The sequence below is a fragment of the Simochromis diagramma genome, unplaced genomic scaffold, assembly GCF_900408965.1.
Source record: "Simochromis diagramma unplaced genomic scaffold, fSimDia1.1 OVJJ01000302.1, whole genome shotgun sequence".
NCBI classification, from domain to species: domain Eukaryota; kingdom Metazoa; phylum Chordata; class Actinopteri; order Cichliformes; family Cichlidae; genus Simochromis; species Simochromis diagramma.
The window spans coordinates 8147273-8166439 of NW_024386792.1; the positions used below are offsets into that span (position 1 = coordinate 8147273).

The 19167-nt window shown below is 41.9% G+C and overlaps 1 protein-coding gene across 1 annotated transcript in view; it reads right to left on the reverse strand.

Moving 5' to 3' along the window:
• ctnna2 (catenin (cadherin-associated protein), alpha 2) overlaps positions 1 to 19167 on the reverse strand; it is a 334263-nt gene that overhangs the window by 116780 nt on the left and 198316 nt on the right. The window lies entirely within an intron of this gene.

Here is a 19167-nt window from a genome sequence, read left to right on the forward strand (position 1 = left end):
CAGCGTTTTGTGTGATCTTGAATCTTCAAAACGGATGCAGCAACGACACTTTTGACAACTACAATAAGTGAAAAAGACCATTACTGAAAATATGCGTCCCTTATCCTTTAATTACTCTTCTGCTTTAATATGTCAAAGCTTCCTCAACTTGAGATGAAAAATTTATTGCTCATGTTGGGTTTTCTGAAAAACATAAAACACCCAATTAAAAAGACTACGCATGAATTCCTCATCACAAACTTTATATACAAGGCGGTCCCACGATGATGAATCATAGGTTAGCCGATGTGTTGGGCTCATACTCAGCTCAGCTCAGTCAAAACTGCGACCTTTGCTATGTGCGTGCATACGAGTGTTTAAAACCGCCTGAGTCACAATATGGGATTTATGTATCTACAGTGTTTATCTGAAAATCTATTTGACTTTCCTCCATTCTCGTCCAGGTGTGCCCTGTAGTGTAAGCAACGGTGCACTGCGATTCACGACCATTAAAAGCTTGACAACACATTTGGATGTTGATTGAATTGTCGCCAATATAGCAACATTGATTGCTTAGTTTTTGACCGCCACATAATGAAATGTGCATGTTTGGTTTTCTGGTAAACACAATTCCCCATGGTGCTTTGGCAACAATGTTCCCAACTGTCCCCCATCCATTATTCTGCACCCCTGGTGTGCACTCATTCATTCTCTGTTGGTGAGAGGAGGACAGAAATAAGCATCTAGTGTATGTGGGGTAGTGGAGGCAGAGCAAGTGGAGTTATTCTTTCCAGCTCCAGAAGACTATGGTTATGTGTTCTGGTGGAAAGGCTGAGAGCTGCAAGCATGTTCACTCTTGCTGGCTTTTTCACAGTAAGTGTGTAATTGAGTAGTGCAGTGCACCACAAATGTTTCAGAGCACTGCCTGACCTTCAACGCTGTTACAAAGGAATAAGACATATATGGTAGCAAGAAAAAGCTTTTTTTCTAATCTCCGCTGAATTCTTATAAAATGTGGACTGATCATACCCAGTCAAGCACAGTGTTACTAAACATCATAACACACACACCGCTGTGCTCTAATGCCTTTATTAAACACACTGGATTAGAAACTCATAGCACGTCCTTTCACCACAGTTTTCCTCTTTCACTATAAACCTCATTCACATTTCTGACATGGATTGATTGAACACCCCCTCTTCAGGCAATTAAAAAAGTAAAGTGTCTCTAAACCATACATCGTGTTCGTATAATGTTTTTATCCTCATTTTTTCCCAATTGTTGCCTTTTTTAGGAAGTTGTAGATGTTTCTATTGGTGTCTTCTATTTGACTCTAAAGCGTGCTACTGGTGTGGGCTTTGCATGATGCCCACTCTCTGATGAGACAATTTGTCTCATTAATGTTCTTCAGTTCATGATGAGACACAATAAGACAATTTGTCTCACCACAGACAGGCTGCTTTTGCAAACCTTTACACTTTCACACACCTGATAACGCCTCTTCTAAAATCCCTTGAAAGTTACAGCGATTGAGACATGACTCACACAAACCAATCCAATTTTCAGAGCAAAGACAGACATTGAAAGTACATGCATTGCTAATGTTTATTTATAAGGACTCATAATTCCAATCTGATATCCTTAAATCCAAGACTCTACGTAGAAGATGTTAGCACTGAGGCTAACACCTGGTCAACACCTGGACTCTATTTGTTATGCAACTGAGACATATAATGCACATGAAACTTCTTCTATGTTTAATCAGGAAACCTTTGGCTATACTAATGTCTAAGATAAGGGTGAGATCACAGCTGTAATAGTCTCATATAAGCCGAATAACGCACGAAAGGATGTGACAGACTTTCCTTTTTTTTATGGTTACTTTGAAATGTTAAAAAAAAAAGATGTAAGGCTGAAATTTGACTGTATGTATTTATATCACATACAGAGGTCTACTGCATGCATTTGTAAGTTAATGTTTTTGGCAGAATTGAGGGAAAATACATTTTATGTTGTTGGTCTTTGATTTCCTGAGGCCAAACTGTTGTGCATGTTTATTTTATGACATTTTTTGAGCAATAACTGAATAAATGACCAAAGCTTTTATTCTAGGAAACAAAGAAATGAGCAGACATAAAGAAAATGCAGGTGGTCAATAGTTTCCAAAGCCATTCAAAAAGACAGGGTGACTGCATTCACGTATTAAATGAACTACATAGTTGTTCTTGTTTGTTCTCTGCTCCTCCCTTCAAACAAATGCAATAAAAAAAAAAAGAATCCCAAACTCGATGGCTGGTGAAAGAGGTGAGGATTGAATATGGTAATTCATAGGCAATAACATGGCAAATCAAAGGAATGGGAAGATGAATCAGAGGGAAGAAAATAGAAGTCAGGTGGAAGGGGTGGGGGCATTAGGCATTGTGTCTCATTGTCTCCCAAGATCAATGTGTTAAATGATATCAATTCCGGCTCCTTGTCAATTCAATTAGGCAGGAGCGAGAGGTACAATTACTGTCCAATGTGGTTACACTGTCTGCAGCAGGCTTAAAGGGGGAGGCGAGCTGATAATGAGGGGGTGAGAAAATGTTTTGTGTCTGCGAGAGCCAGGGGTGGGGGATGATAATAGTGGTAACATGTTGGTCGGGTTACCAGCATATAATGGGTAGCTCGATCCTCATTAAGATAAGTTGTGCTCCCTCAGCCGTAGTGCCACAGATGGGCCAATTTGACTTGTTCTCATTAAGTGCATCTTAAAGAGGTGCAGCGGCAGCTATCAGATAGTTTGATTACAGGATACCCAAAAAGAAAACACGCTACAATGCCGACAGCTAAAAAAGGATACTTCGAGATCAGTCGTTCCGATTAGAATTTTCTTTTTACTCATTTTAAATGAGATGATAGAGCTATGCTGTGCAGAAAAAGATCTCATATCATAATCTCGTTAAAGCCTCTAAACTCGCATTAAACTACTAGGTACATAATACAGGCAAAATTCAGTCCTGAAGCACATCAGTAAATATTAACAGTCTGCATGTGACCATATATTTTCAAATGTCTCTGCACACAGACTCAAACAGGTCAGTTACCTGAAAATTGTTCCGGGGGGGTTAAAGGTCAACCAAAAAAGTTAGGAGCATATGTGAAGGTGGTATGCCCTTTTGTTATACCGTTCATCCATCACCTGCTGCTTATCATGCAGACCGTGGAATCTATCCGAGTTTATCACAAGGCTAACGCATAGAGACAGACAGACAGGCGACCGTTCGCATATTGACACCACAGGTAAATTAGAGTGAATAATTCACCCGCCTTTCTTTAGAAAATGAGGGAAACATTGTCTGCAATCATGCTTCTTATGCATATGAAAAGACACAGCTCTTGTCATTAAACTGTAGTCTAGTTTTTTTCTATTATGCAGTTTTGTTGTTGGCCCATAGAAAAAATGTGCATTAGAGGTTTTTATCTTATTCAGGCATATAATGTGGACAAAAGTCTTTATATAAAATGTTCCTGAAATTCTAATATGCAAGCAAATTGTTGTCATGTGGAAAAAAAAACAACAACAAAAAAAGAAAATGTTTTAGAATTTCTGATGCATTAATTCAGATGAAGGATGAGTCATATTGCTATTTCTTTGTCAGTTTTTTTCCATTTGAACGTTTTCTTTTTTTTAAAAAATTACAAGTTGTACATTTCAAATTATGTCCTAGAAAAGCTCTGACTAAATAAACAACATAATGAAGAAAGTTCAGTACACAAAAAAGACAGACAGGAAAAAAAATTGGACAAAGAAAAAACTGAAAATATGGATAGTCAATAAAAGTTTATCCTATGCAAAGTAGGTAGTAGTAGAAGTCTGCCCCCACAGTTCAGTCAGAAGGAAAGTGGCTGTTTGTGTTCCCACCACTGCAAGTTGGTGAGCTGCATTGCACAACATACATAATTTCAATGATACTGACTGGACACATTTTATTTACTCCCTGTCTTGCAGAAATTTTACATGCTTCAGCTATTCTTGTGACAGTCTCAGGTAAGTTTTTTTTTTCTACACTAACTGATGCTGAAATGATACCAAATTGAAATAAAAAAGGAAAAGAAAGACTTGCTGGAAGCTCTGATTAATAGATGAGCTGCACACTAAGTGATGTCTGTAAAGACAAGCGCATAGGTGCAAACACTAACCTGTCTTTTTTTTCTTTTTTAATAAATGAGGCTTAATGAATTCAATAATGACCCAAGGCAGCGGCTCTTAGTCCTTGAATCCCTGCCGGCTTCATGTTACCCATTATCTGTTATGTTTCACTAATTATACACATCAGTTATCATTTTGAGGAGGGTCTACACAATGCTTAGGTAAATTACTGTCTCATCTATAATTAATTTTATTTTAGATTAACAAAAAATCTGGATCATAGAGTTGCTTAACCAATTACTTATGATTAAACAAAGGGTTTTTTGTCACGCTCTTGATGAGCATGTCAGATAAATGGCCAATGATCAAATTCAGTACAATACTAAACAGTAAACACACACAAACACACACTTCGTAAACCATTTGCTTTGGGAGAATGAAGCAGTGAGTAAAGTTCTCATTCTAACCCTTTGGGCAGACAGTACGAGACTCCCAACCTGTCATGCAGTCCTTATATGAGAGCTTCAAGTCTCTTCTCCTCTCACATGGTTAACCATAGTATCTATAACTGTGCTGTTTTATCTTGGCAGTCTCTTGTCAGTTACAGTTAATGCAGCCTAGAAGGGCACTGCCTGAGGAGGAGCCGGAGTGCCTTCTGGCGCAAGCCCTCTTATGTTTAATGGTTGATGCCGTTTGCTTACTCCTCTCATTACACTGGCTCATGTTTAGACTGTGGGCCTGTCACTGGCTATTAGCATCTGTGGTCAAGCAGGCTGTGCATGAGAGGAAGCATCTGGCTTATCATCAAGTGCATCGTAAGTATGAAATGAACAGTTTGTCTGGGATGGAGCAAACACAGAAGGAAGTATTAACGCCCTGTGTCAAAGGCTAAATGTTAATTGTTTGATGGATGCTACACAAACACTAAATTCAGAGACTTCATGAAGAACTACAGAGCTCAACAAAGTTTTTTTTAAAAGCTAAATTCACTAGAGCTCCCAGGCTTGTCTCCATAAATGATTGCTGCATTGTTATTCCTTTGAAAAGACACACTAAAAATACACACTGACACAGAGAAATGAGGATGACATGCAGCAAAGGGCACAAGCTGGTATGCATCTTAAACCACTCGGGGCATGAGGACAATCCTCAGTTTAACACTGCACAGCCTAGCTTTTTAAGGTACACAAATAACATTGTAACTTGATGTAAATGAAAATTCGGGGTCAAGGAAGCAAAAACACAACAAAGACAGAGGTGGTGCCATTAAAAAAACAAAAACAAACACGCAGAGGCAGGAAAGAAAGGATATCTGGTTGCGAGTTTATTACCTCGCTGTGCACTTTGTTCGACAGCCAGATGTGAACAAAGCGCATTAAAATAAAGAGTGTAAACACATAAACTGATTTGGTTTTAAGGAACACACATTAGGGGTATGTATGATTGAATGAATCTATTACAAGTTCAACCAAGCTAATAAACTGATAGTCATAAGCTTGTTCTAGAAAATTCAGACCTTATGTGGCCTTTACAGCCATAGTCTACAGATGCCATTAAGATTTTATTATCCATTTCCATTTAGTCAGATGCAGTACAACGACACTGTGAAGCTCTGAACTATCACTGTCCATTTTCCCAAAAAAAGTCAATCAGCGGCTGAGCTGGTAACAGGAAAGGTGATGTCAAATTATAACAGGGGTTGTTGAGGGCTCTGAAGTGAATAAAATACTTATGACATCCTGGCAAGATCTACCCAGCATGGGAAGATATTGGACTCTTGTATTGTTTCCAAAAAGGTTTGCCTATTTGAAAAGACACGTATGTCTATGTACAGTGTGAAATGCCCTCTTCAAAACACAACCCCCGCAAAAAAGGAAAAAAAGGAAACAAGTAGAAGCAGCGGAACGTTGAGGGTTAAATATTAAGTGTGTTGGGCCGTAAGCCAAGGTTTTAGGTGCATAGTTTCAGGAGAATAAGAAAAGGAGTGAGGGGAAATGTCTGGTTATCAGACAGAAAGAGAGAGAGTAGGGAATAAAAAAGTCTAGTCCTGCAGCAGCAGTATGGGGAGCTAGAGCAATGCTGCCTGCAGCCTCCCTGAACTGAATAGCAAGTAGTTTTGCGAGGGAGGGACTGAAGGAAGGGCAGCAGGAGAGAAGAGAAGGAAGGGAGGGAGAGGCTGAGAATAGGTTAGAGAGGGTGAGAAAATAAGAGAGCGGTGCGATATCTCTGAGAGCAGGGCTGTGGTAAAGAGAAAAAAAGCGAGTCAATGGGGTGAGAAGAAGGTTTGAGTATCATTGATGTACTTTTGTTTCACTGCAGAGCTGAAAAAGTCAATTTATCACACACACACGCACACTTGCCTATACATGCATACACAACCGTGATGTGGCTGTCTGGAAGTACGTGGGTTTGTTTTTTTTTTACTGTTGTTTTTTTTTAGTTTTAAGCTTCCAACGTAAAACCAATACTACAGAGCAGCTAGAACACCCACAACACAGCGCTATAGGTTGGTCCGGTTCAAGGACCTGTTATTAATACCTCAATACATAACCCAGTTTCATCATAAATTTCCTTTCCTGCATTGCATCATTCCATTCTTCACTCCTCCATAGTAAATCAGACCAAACAATGGCGAATTAAATTGCAAATCAGGCTCTAGTCTCTGTCAAAATCCCACTACTACTAGGTTTGCCTATGGCTATCATGTAATACAGACATATTCCAGTTACAGCTACTTTTAACATAAGAGTTCTGAGAATATATGATACTACAAAACAGAGATTAGTATAAGACAGTATACTGGAAATGCAGGGTATAGGTACCAAGTCAATGGGAAAAAAGTGCAATGGCAGAGAAATAAGGAAGCAGATTGTTGTGTCTAGACATTATCCACCGTCACACTTGCTGATGGCCTCGTTCCGCTCACCGTTCCCAACTGTCAAACCCACCATTCTGTGACCTTTTAAATATACAGTGTCGAGTACAGGACGACAAGTCGAAGAGGTAGCTCCGGAAACCTGAAGTGACTGACGTGAAAACAAGTTTTTTCAAACGCAGATGTGTTTGGTTTCCATTCCATCACTCACACGTTTGCTCAAACAAATGAGCCGCATAGGTAAAGTGAAGGTACAGTTGGGGAAATAATTACTTGGATCCCCTGCAGTCTCCAATTTTAATCAGAGTTTAATTTTATTAGAAAGAGACAGAATATCAACCAAAAATCCAAAAATCACACAAAAGTTATAAATTGATTTGCATGTCATTTAGCGAAATAAGCATTTGATCTTCCAGCAATGCATGACTTGGTACTTGGTAGAGAAAGCCATCCTGGCAAGCACAGCGGTGACATGGTTTCTGAGTTTCTGCAAAGAGGAGTGGGCCAAAATCCCTCCTGAGATGTGTGCAAACCTGGTGACCGACTACAAGAAACATCCTTACTTTTATGTAATGTGTGTTTCATTCTGGGTTTTTGATTGATATTCTAATCATTTCTTTGTAAGTGATCAAACTTACAATTTCAGCAGGGGATCAAGTAATTATTCCCCTCCACTGTTAGGTAAGAGAGGCGGGTGCGTCGGTGAGTGGTGCTGGGTAATTCAGGTGACACAGCAGCCAAAGAAAAACACTCAGGTTACACAACAACAATTCTCCAGAGCCAGCTGCTCTTTGCCTTCAGTGTAAAATTGATGGTTAGCAAGGGACACAGAGAGTGATATGCACATTTTTGTGAACCAGGCTAATGATGACTCAAACTGCTCCTGTGGGTGCACTGCAGCACCGTAGGTGGCACTAATCAGGGATTAGGACAGTTTGGAAAAACAGGGGGAAGAAAAGGAAAAAAAGAAAAAGAAAGAACGGCCTCAGGTCTGACAGCAGATCAAATACAAACTAGCTAATGATAGTGTGATAATACAGACATACCAACTGCTATTGTATCTGAGTCTGCTGTTGAGACAGTAACTGTGTAAATATAAACCGATACACTGTATAGAGCAAGACAACAGGGTGTTTCCTTGCTGTAATGATTGAGCAAGCAACAACTTCAAAGATCGCAAAAGCTGGCTGCACTGGTGGAATGATTATCTCTCCCACTGTCCTTTAATGTAGGCTTTGTGAGTCTAGCCAGGCACCAGAGCAAGCCACTAACAGAGTTGTTGCTATTAGCTGCAAGAAATAAAAAAAGAAGATAAAAAAATAAAAATAAAAACAGTAAAGCTACAGAATATCCAGACATGATATAACTGCACTGTGTGAGGATGGATTGGGGGAAAGGACTTACTGTCATGGTGGGTGTTTAGAGATTGATGTCTTTTCAAAGGACATCCATTCTCTTCCTTAAGCTGACTTATAAAATGTATTCCTACAATGGTTACAGTTGTTGGAGCCCAACCACTATTTTCAGGAAATGACATGTAGACATCACCCTTGAAAATATTGGCCGTCATTTATCAAAGCGTCTTGGAAATGGCACAGATTCAAACACTCGGAGAGACATATGAACCTCTCTAGAGCTGATTTATTAAACTGTCGCACAACATCTAAATGAGCACTGATGTGATCACAGACTGATAAATTGATTCAGCTGTGGAAACAAGGGCATTCTGCACCAGTCTTTTATTTACATATGATGGACCTTTATTTATGTGAGCTTGGCAACTCTTTGTCTATAAAAACATTGGCTTTGTGCAGCAAAGACATCACTTCCTCCATGGTTAAAGAAAGAAAACGTCATAGCAAATGGTGTGAATGGAGCCCATGGTCCAATTCTCCATAGGTTTGATTACGCTTTCAGTGTAGAATGTCATTTTTGGACAGTGCTTCATATTTCAGCCTCTTTTTTCCAAACCCAATACCACCTAAATTATACTTAATATATGCAACAAGAGGCTTATAATCTCTGTGAAGCCTAATTAACTTTTTTTTTGTTAAGTACAGTTTCTGGTCAAAGTCACAATATTGATTTCATTATATTTAAGAAGTCTGTAAAGTAGAGACCTTTCACATATTTAAACAGACAATAGGGATAGGTTATTTATTTATTTATTCTAAAATTGTATTAAAACAGTTCAGCAAACTGTCAAGCAATAAGTTGTGGTAGCTTGGGAGAGGCCAAATAGGAACTTTCTGAGCATAACATAGAGGGTGAAGTGTGCCCCTGGGCTGGTCAGACTTATTTTCAATGCTGTGACAGGGTCAGGTCTCTGTTGTGGGTTATCATCTTAATTATGCATGGCCCGTCTGGTAGACAAGGCTCTGGTGCAGGTGGGCAGCTGCGAGAGCCTGGAATTGATAGAAGAACGACTCGATGAATCACGCCGATACCGAGACGGCTTGGTTCGAGTGGTTGATGATGCTGGGCTAGTGTTTCGTAAAGGTCAGCGTGCTCGCATATAGGTGTTTGCATATTAAAATGACTCCCTAAAACCGAAGGTCTTTAACTTTGAATTCATTTCATCTTTAGTGGGTTGTCAACGGGTACATGGCTTTGTAAATAAATGGTGATTTTGATTCTCTTACAGACATCTAGGGTTGACATTACTGAGCGGGAGAAAGTCAATCATGCAAAACATTTTTAAGCAGTTAGACAGTGTGCACAAGACACGAATAAATGCACACGAGCACAGAGACGGCGGAGAGGAAGCGAGGCTGTGAATTTTTCTTCTTGTCAGAGGATTTAGCTGCCATTGTCTGCTGCCAGAGACAGCACTCTGCATTTTAATCAAGGGTGCAGTTTTGAATCCACTGGTCTTATGATGTGATAACTATTGTATTTTTTCCTTCTATTGAGTGGGGCTTGAGGGGGGGGGGTGTCAGCATGTAATGTCACATTGCACAGATCTGCCATACTCTCTAGTTATCTGTACATTGTGCTTGTGGTTGGTATACATCATGTCATGATTGCTGGAAGATGAGAAATTATCTTGGCTTCTAAGGGTTGAGTGGTGCAATAAATTTGACACGAAGCATATTAACAGGACAGAGCTAACATTTTGATAGTGCACAATACAAATCATTACTGCTGAATTTAATAGTTTTAGTCAGGCAAGATACGTGAGACTGCAGTATTCGCTTGCAACGTTTCGAAAGTGCTTTTATCTAAATGTGTGTTATCAAGTGTACATAAGAGGAAAATAAGGTCAAGGGGTGAGGTGAGTGACATAATGCAACATGAAAAAAAACAAAACAATTTTTATGGTGTTTTAAGGCTAAAAGAGCTGAATAAGTATGTTAAAAAAACACTTGTATTGAAACTAAAATGAATAAAACTCGTAAACCAGACAAAAATCAAATAATTAACTTCCAGTTTTGCTTTCACGTGGTGAGTCTGCCTGTGTGTACATCATCACGGAGATGCATACAGTCTTGGAAGTACCTACTTTAGCGGGAACCATCACACACAGCATTCTGGGATACTTGGCAAGTGTTTACAGTATGTTTACCTGTCTGTCTGTGGACAGATATTATCAGCAAGAGGTAGATGTTCTTCCATCTAATCCAAGCTTTAGGCTATGTTTTGCTGCTTTTTTTGGACTGTTTTGTTGTCGGCCAACTTCAAAGAGAGAAAATAATAATGGCAGATTTAGCCATTTTCATGTTGTTTTGGCACATCACTCTGGACATAGTTCACTAAATAAATGACCAATTAGCAGACTAGACACAGGTAGTTTCGCTATGAAAACAATGTTTAATGGTAGATGGCCTAATACAGATGTAATCTGAGCCATTTTCTTAACAGTTGCAATTGTTGGCGACTGTGGGTTTTTTTTATGCGTGTGTATGTGTTTTTATGGTGTGCAAAATGTCAGTTTGGCAGCTGTACCTGTCTGTCTATCTGCAAGTGGACAAATTTAGTCACCTCAACAGAGCTCCAATTGTGTAAATTCATTCAGCATATTTAACCTGACATCACAATAAAGGCAGAGATCTAAGATCAATATGGTCAAAGAATTTATCGTCCCAGTTGTTGTCTATTTTATAAATATTATCCATGTTAAACCAGTAGCTGTTTTCATCTAAAAAGATTCACGTCAATTAGGGCTTTGTAACAAGGCTACAATAATTGTTTTCAAATTGTAATCACATTTTTTCTCCCCCTGGATAAATGATAGCTTTATAACTTCAGGTGCAACACAGCTGAGGAGAATAATAAAATACTTGCACTGCTTACAAGACAGTGCACATTAAGAGCATAGAGGCAATTCGATTCACCTATGGATTGTGAGTGCTAGAGGCTACATCTAATGCGCTGTTATCCACATTAATAATCAGTTGCAGCATAGATAGAGCGCACTAATTTCTCTGCTCCTGCTGTCTGAGTTTTGACACCAGTCTGATGTCTCCAGAGTGTGGCTTACTAATGTTTGCTTCCCTGCAGGTACAGATATACTGAGTGAAGTGGATTCTGCACACATTTCCATTGACTGTGGTAACTTGATTTATGACTGATATATACTATGTAAAACATATGAGAAAAAAAAAAAAATAACCAGAGAGACAACGAGATAAATATCCCCACACATCCATACACTCATACAAACGTGCACAACAGCAATGGTGTCATTTGCTCCACATGTCAACAACTGTTACACTCTGACCCCTGAAATAAAATCACTGTGATATAAAATCCAACGTCAATTTACACCTACCAGTGAAATAGATCTATACCTTGATACAATTATGACAACTGCTGTTTGAAACAAAGGGGTTATCTATCAAACATTCCCCCATTGTGGTTTGTATAAGGTAATTTTGACTTCACAAGAGGTCGACACGGCGAATGGCTCCGTTTGTTTGGAATGACCTCCAATGGATTTGTGTCTCCTCCAGGGATCGAACAAGGGATCTTTCACTGGACAGATAAATGTGTGAACAACTACACTTTAGAGCCACTAATGCAGTTTGTATAGTCAACCTTTTATTTGCCTTGACCAGAGTATTGTTTATAAACTCGAACGTTGGAAATTCATAAATTACAATTTTCATTAGTCATCATCGCCCATACTAAGAAAGGAAAAGAATCCCTTTCTAAACAGACACCTTTTATTGGTTCTTGCCGCCTACAATAAATTAAATTTCCACCTAAAATATTTCAAGAACAAGATTTAGCAAATCAAGTAAAACTGTGCAAAATGATTAGTAAAGACTTTCCAGTAAAGACGCACTTAACAAGCCTGGTGTTTAATATAGCCTAAAATGTTATTTTATATTGGAAAAGAAATTTGAGTGGTAGATAAATAAAGTTATCACCCTGACATAACATGAAAACAGTACACACCAGCTCGTGCGCGCAGCCACACAAGCACAAGCACACTCAAATACTTGAGTGCAAGATTACAGTGTTTAACTACTAAGCTGATGTCTGTGTAATTTTATCAAGTGCTGTAGAAGATCACCTAACTTAGCCCAATGTGACCCTGACTGTGTCCTGTGCTGCCTGTGACTAAGCAATGAGTGGCAGTAAAGGCTTAAGATGACATTATCTTCAGATCTTCAGTCTTTGAACAAAGAAAAAAAAACATTAAAAACACATGAAAGAGCCACTCTGTAACTGACACTGTTGTTTGGTGACATGTTCTTTCACTGTAATCAACAGAGCAAGTGTAGTTTGCACTGAAACAACTCTGACTGCATTTTTAATCGTGGGGCTGCTCTTTGTTGGGCAGGCATCACACTCGGAGCACACGATTTTATGTTAACACCGTTTTGCTGGTTTGAAAATCAGTTAGGAATAACGGCCTACGAGTACAAACCTTTAGTCTTCACAATAAAAATCTCTGGGGATGTTTTTTCAATAAATGTATGAAGAGAAGAGGTTGCATTCAGTAGTTCCTTGCAATATTTGTAAGGAGACCTTATTTGTGTTAACGCTGTGTACACACTTAGAATGCCAAAGTAAAGATTCACAAATGCCAAGGTAACATTATTATGATAACCCTTGTGAAGACGTCTGATAAAGAAAACATGATGGAATTTTCTATCAATTCTTCATGAACAAAATCCACTTTTACAAACTTCTGATAGACACAGAGGAATATTTTACTCTGATCACACATTGCTATCCGTCCCTGTTACAAATCCCCCTTCTGTGTGAAAATTCAAGGCAACTTTTTTGCAGCCTAGATAAATGTTACAATGTTGGAAAGCGGATACAGTAGGCCTTTTTTTATTTTGAATTGAAAAAGCAGAGATGTCACCACTAAAGCTTTGGTGGCTCTGCTCTGTATTCCAGTAATCCATGACAATGTCACTGTAAGCCAGCACACACAGTACTCAGACATGAAACTAAAACAGCCAAAATTACAAACTCTCCTGTATGAAACTGGTGTATGATGGGACAGGATGGTTTCACTGCAGCACTTACACTGATCTTATTGCTGTTGCATCGTGCATTATGAATACATTTTTACTGATTTCAGAATGAAAGTGAAAGAAGTTTAGGGATGTGTCACAGTTGTTCAAAATTAGATCTCGGTTTCATTAATATGAGAATTCAACCAATTATACCATCTCTACTGTGGCGTGCTCTCTGCGGTCGCAGACTTTTAGTTATTTGAATGCTGCTGGTGAGTCTGACTTATGGAATGGATATTGTGTGGATTGCCTAAATCCCTCCACTAATGCATTTAATATAACTAAAATAATACATTCATCTTAAACTGGCCTTCAGACTACACTGGCAAAAAGGTTATAAATACTAAGGTTGCAAAGTTATCAGGATGACAGCATGCTAAAGGAAATATGAAAAGGTAATGGGGAAAACGGTTATTTCAATTCCATATCACACTGAAAGTGATAATATCAATGCACAAAAAGCTCTTTTCCACTAGTACTTAGAAGGTTCATCTCGACTCTCCTTTATTATGTTGGGTTGTTTTCCATTAGAACTGAGTATCTACTAATGCGCGTGGTTCCTTATACCTGAAAGTCCTGTGACACGATTTGCATGCAACACAAAAAATGCAACAACAGATGACATCAAGATGATGTTCGATTTTTTTGAAGTAACCGCTTTCATGACTCATTGATTCATGAACGCACACCACTGATTGGTCACTGACTGGCCAATCAGTGGCATGCAGTATGTTGATGTCACATTTTCAGATCAACTCAGCTCACTGGCTGAGCAAGTGCCAAAAAAGTACCTGCTACCAGGTAGTACTAGCTAATGGAAAACCCTAAAAAAAAACGACATGTGTCAAGCCGAGCAGGTACTAGTGGAAAAGGGATCAAAGAAATTGAGGTAATACATATCAGCCGTACATGCATTTGTTAGATCTTTTCATTTCATAAATGCGGACAACAACAAAAATATTGCCTTAAGGAATCTGAGCCAAAAATCATCATTTTGGGATTTCATATTGTTTTGCCTTTTGTTAGAAGTTTGTAAGTGAAACTGTGAAGCTGTGCTTTTGAAAAACATTTATTTTCAAATGTGCTCAAAGATATTCCTGGAATATCAACCAAATTACACTGGCTCTTTAGAAATTTGGTATGGTAATAATAATTAAATATTTTTTATTATCATCCCTGCACCTGCAAGGGGCAAGTCCTATATGATTTTTTTTCTTTAAATAATGTTGATAGTGATTTTTCTATGTATATTAGAGTGTATCATTTCATTTTTAGTCTATATTAGAGATGGCATGATACCACCTTTTTTATGTCCTATACCGATATCATTAATTTGGATATCTGCCGATACCGATATAAATCCGATATAGTGTATTTTTTAAACAATAAAACTGTTTTTTTGCTGCATTTTGTATAAGCTCATACTCAAGTTTAAAAAACAAAAAAAACACTAAAGCTTTTAACAACCATATATCGGTTGTTAAGCTTAGCGTGGGAATGCTTTAAAAACGTTTAGAGGTGAAATTACACACTTGCTTTACTTCTCTCTGGAATAACTTTCTGGGAGATGAAATGCCGGTTTGGTAGCGAGACTCCAAATGCTCAACCAGACCTCCGACAGGTCTCGCACGCCACAGCCGCTCTGTCACGTGACGCATGCTGCTCCGACGTGTTAAGGTTACGAGCTGAAATACGCCATGTCGCAAGTTTTGTGAGGTGCTCTTGTGATATTTAATGGATTGGATTACATTTTTTAATTTCTCTCCGATATCCGATCCAGTAATTTAGGTCAGTATCAGACCAATACCAATACGTAATATCGGATCGGTCCATCCCTAATATTATATATATATATATACACATACATATATATCCATCCATCCATCTTCATCCGCTTTATCCGAGGCCGGGTCGCGGGGGCAGCAGCCTAAGCAAAGAGGCCCAGACCTCCCTCTCCCCAGCCACCTCCTCCAGCTTATCCGGGGGAACACCAAGGCGTTCCCAGGCCAGCCGAGAGATATAATCCAGGGGGCATCCTTGTCATATGCCCGAACCACCTCAGTTGGCTCCTTTCGATGTGGAGCAGCAGCAGCTCTACTCTGAGCCCCTCCTGGATGGCCGAACTTCTCACCCTATCTCTAAGGGAGAGGCCAGCCACCCTTCGGAGGAAGCTCATTTCTGCCGCTTGTATCCGCGATCTCGTTCTTTCAGTCACTACCCACAGCTCGTGGCCGTAGGTGAGGGTAGGGACGTAGATCGACCGGTAAATTGAGAGCTTCGCTTTTACACTCAGCTCCCTCTTCACCACGACGGACCGGTGCAGCGTCCGCATTACTGCAGCTGCAGCCCCAATCCGTCTGTCGATCTCTGGCTCCCTTCTCCCATCACTCGCGAACAAGACCCCGAGATACTTGAACTCCTCCACTTGGGGCAGGAACTCATCCCCGACCCGGAGTGGGCACTCCACCCTTTTCCGGCTGAGAACCATGGCCTCAGATTTGGAGGTGCTGATCCTCATTGCCGCTGCTTCACACTCGGCTGCGAACCGTTCCAGTGCGAGCTGGAGGCCCTCACCCGATGAAGCCAACAGAACCACATCATCCGCAAAAATGAGAGATGAGATTCTGAGGCCACCAAAGCGAAAGACCTCCTCCACTTGGCTGCGCCTAGAAATCCTGTCCATAAAAATTATGAACAGAACCGGAGACAAAGGGCAGCCCTGGCGGAGCCCATCACCCTCCGGGAACGAGTCCGACTTATTGCCGGCAATGCGAACCAAGCTCTTGCAACGGTTGTATAGGGATCGAATGGCCCGTAGCAATGGGCCAGACACCCCATACTCCCGCAACACCTCCCACAGGACACCCCGAGGGACACGGTCGAATGCCTTCTCCAAGTCCACAAAACACATGTAGACTGGTTGGGCAAACTCCCATGCACCCTCAAGTATCCTCGAGAGGATAAAGAGCTGGTCCAGTGTTCCGCGACCAGGACGAAAACCGCATTGTTCCGCCTGTATCTGAGGTTCGACTAGCGGACGAACTCTCCTTTCCAGCACCCTGGCATAGACTTTCCCAGGGAGGCTGAAGAGTGTGATCCCCCTGTAGTTGGAACACACCCTCCGGTCCCCCTTCTTAAAGATGGGGACCACCACCCCGGTCTGCCAGTCCAAGGGTACTGCCCCTGATCTCCACGCAACATTGCAGAGGCGTGTCAACCAGGACAGCCCTACAACGTCCAGAGCCTTCAGGAACTCGGGGCGGACCTCATCAACACCAGAGGCTCTGCCACCAAGGAGTTGTTTAACTGCCTCAGTGACCTCGCCCCCGGAAATTGGCGGGCCATGCCCCTCATCCCCAGACTCTGCTTCCTCCTCGGAAGACGTGTCAGTGGGATTAAGGAGGTCCTCGAAGTATTCCTTCCACCGCCTGACAATTTTCTCAGTCGACGTCAGCAGCGCTCCGCCAGCACTATACACAGTGCAGGTAGAGCACTGCTTTCCCCTCCTGAGACGCCTGACGGTTTGCCAGAATCTCTTCGAGGCAGTCCGAAAGTCTTTTTCCATGGCCTCTCCGAACTCCTCCCACACCCGAGTTTTTGCTTCAGCCACTGCCCGAGCCGCATTCCGCTTGGCCTGTCGATACCTGTCGGCTGCCTCCGGAGTCCCAAAGGCTAACCAAGCCCGATAGGACTCCTTCTTCAGCCTGGTGGCTCCCTTCACCTCTGGTGTCCACCATTTGGTTCGGGGATTACCACCACGGCAGGCACCAACCACCTTGCGGCCGCGGCTCAATGCAGCAGCTTCGGCAATGGAGACGCTGAACATGGTCCATTCAGACTCAATGTCCCCAGTCTCCCTCGGAATGCTGTTGAAGCTCTGCCGGAGGTGTGCATTGAAGATCTCGCGGACTGGGGCCTCTGCTAGACGTTCCCAGCACACCCTCACTACGCGTTTAGGTGCACCAGGTCTGTCCAGCGTCCTCCCCCGCCACCTGATCCAACTCACCACCAGGTGGTGGTGAGTTGTAACCGAGGACAAGGGATGAGTAAACGGGGCAAAGAAATAATTGATCATTTATTTATTACATGAGTTAAACATACAACTTCCCAGTCGTTTCCAGACAGGACTTACAACACATCCTGCTGATATCCCAGCTGCACATGAGACTTACCACACAAACTGTGCGAAATAACACTACAACCCGTCACACCCCGCTTAGCGACACTGCAATCGTGGCACACACTGCAAACAATTCGGGTCTCAGCGCAGCTGGGAATCAGTGCTATGTATGGCCTGTGATCTGAGAGATAAAGGGAAGTGGCACAAACAATTAAAATAAAAAAAACAAAAGGGAGGTTAGTCCGCCCTTACAAAACTTAACCGCCTCTACGGCTGGACGGACTAACCAAAACAAAATTACAAATCAATCAAAAGAACAAAAAAAGTCAGTTGACAGCTCAGCCCCTCTCTTTACCCAAGTATCCAGAACATATGGTCGCAGGTCTGGTGATACGATTACAAAATCGATCATCGACCTATGGCCTAGAGCGTCCTGGTGCCACATGCACTTATGGACACTCTTATGTTCGAACAGGGTGTTCGTTATGGCCAAACTGTAATTAGCACAGAACTCCAACAACAAAGCACTGGTCGGGTTCAGATCAGGGAGGCCGTTTCTCCAGGTCTCGCTGTAGTTACCCACGTGAGCATTGAAGTCTCCCAGCAGGACAACAGAGTCTCCAGGTGGAGCACCTTCCAGCACCCCCCCCCCCCGGGACTCTAAGAAGGCTGGGTACTCCGAACTGCCACTCTGCGCATAAGCGCAGATGACAGTCAGGACCCGTTCCCCGACCCTAAGGCGCAGGGAATAAACCCTCTCATCCATAGGGAAAAACCCCAACGTACCGGCAGCAAGCCGAGGGGATATTAGAATTCCACCCCAGCCCGCCGCCTCTCACCAGGGGCAACTCCAGACTGAGACAGAGTCCAGCCCCTCTCCAGGAGACTGGTTCCAGAGCCCAAGCCATGCGTAGAGGTGAGCCCGACTATATCTAGCCGGTACCTCTCAACCTCACGCACTAAGTCAGGCTCCTTCCCCACCAGAGAGGTGACATTCCATGTCCCTATTGCCAGTCTTGGCAGCCGGCACACAATGCACCCGACCCCTATGGCGCCTCCTGCGGGTGGTGGGCCTGCGGGAGGATGGGCCCATGTCTCCTCTTCGGGCTGTGCCCGGCCGGGCCCCATGGACTAAGGCCCGGCCACCAGACGCTCGCCCTCGGGCACCCTCGGGTATACACATATATATATATATATATATATATTAGGGGTGCAACGATACTCGTATCGATATTGAACCGTTCGATACAGTGCTTTCGGTTTGGTACGCATATGTATCGAACAATACAACATTTGTAATTTATTTTATCAACTTTCCTTCTGACGATGCTGTCTGTGTGGAGCGCTCAGTGAATCTGCGTTCGACTACTCCGCCTAGGCTGCACTGTCGAGCGCAGATCCACTGAGCGCTCCACACAGACAGCATAGTCAGAAGGAAGAGCGCAGGGCAAGCTAGCGAGACAGAAGTTAAGCTCTCCTTGCAACATGGCAAATTGAACCTCCCCCACCCTCATTCAGATCTGGCGTTTGGAATTATTTTGGTTTTCATGTGACGTATGACCCTGAAGGTAAGCGCGTCATGGTC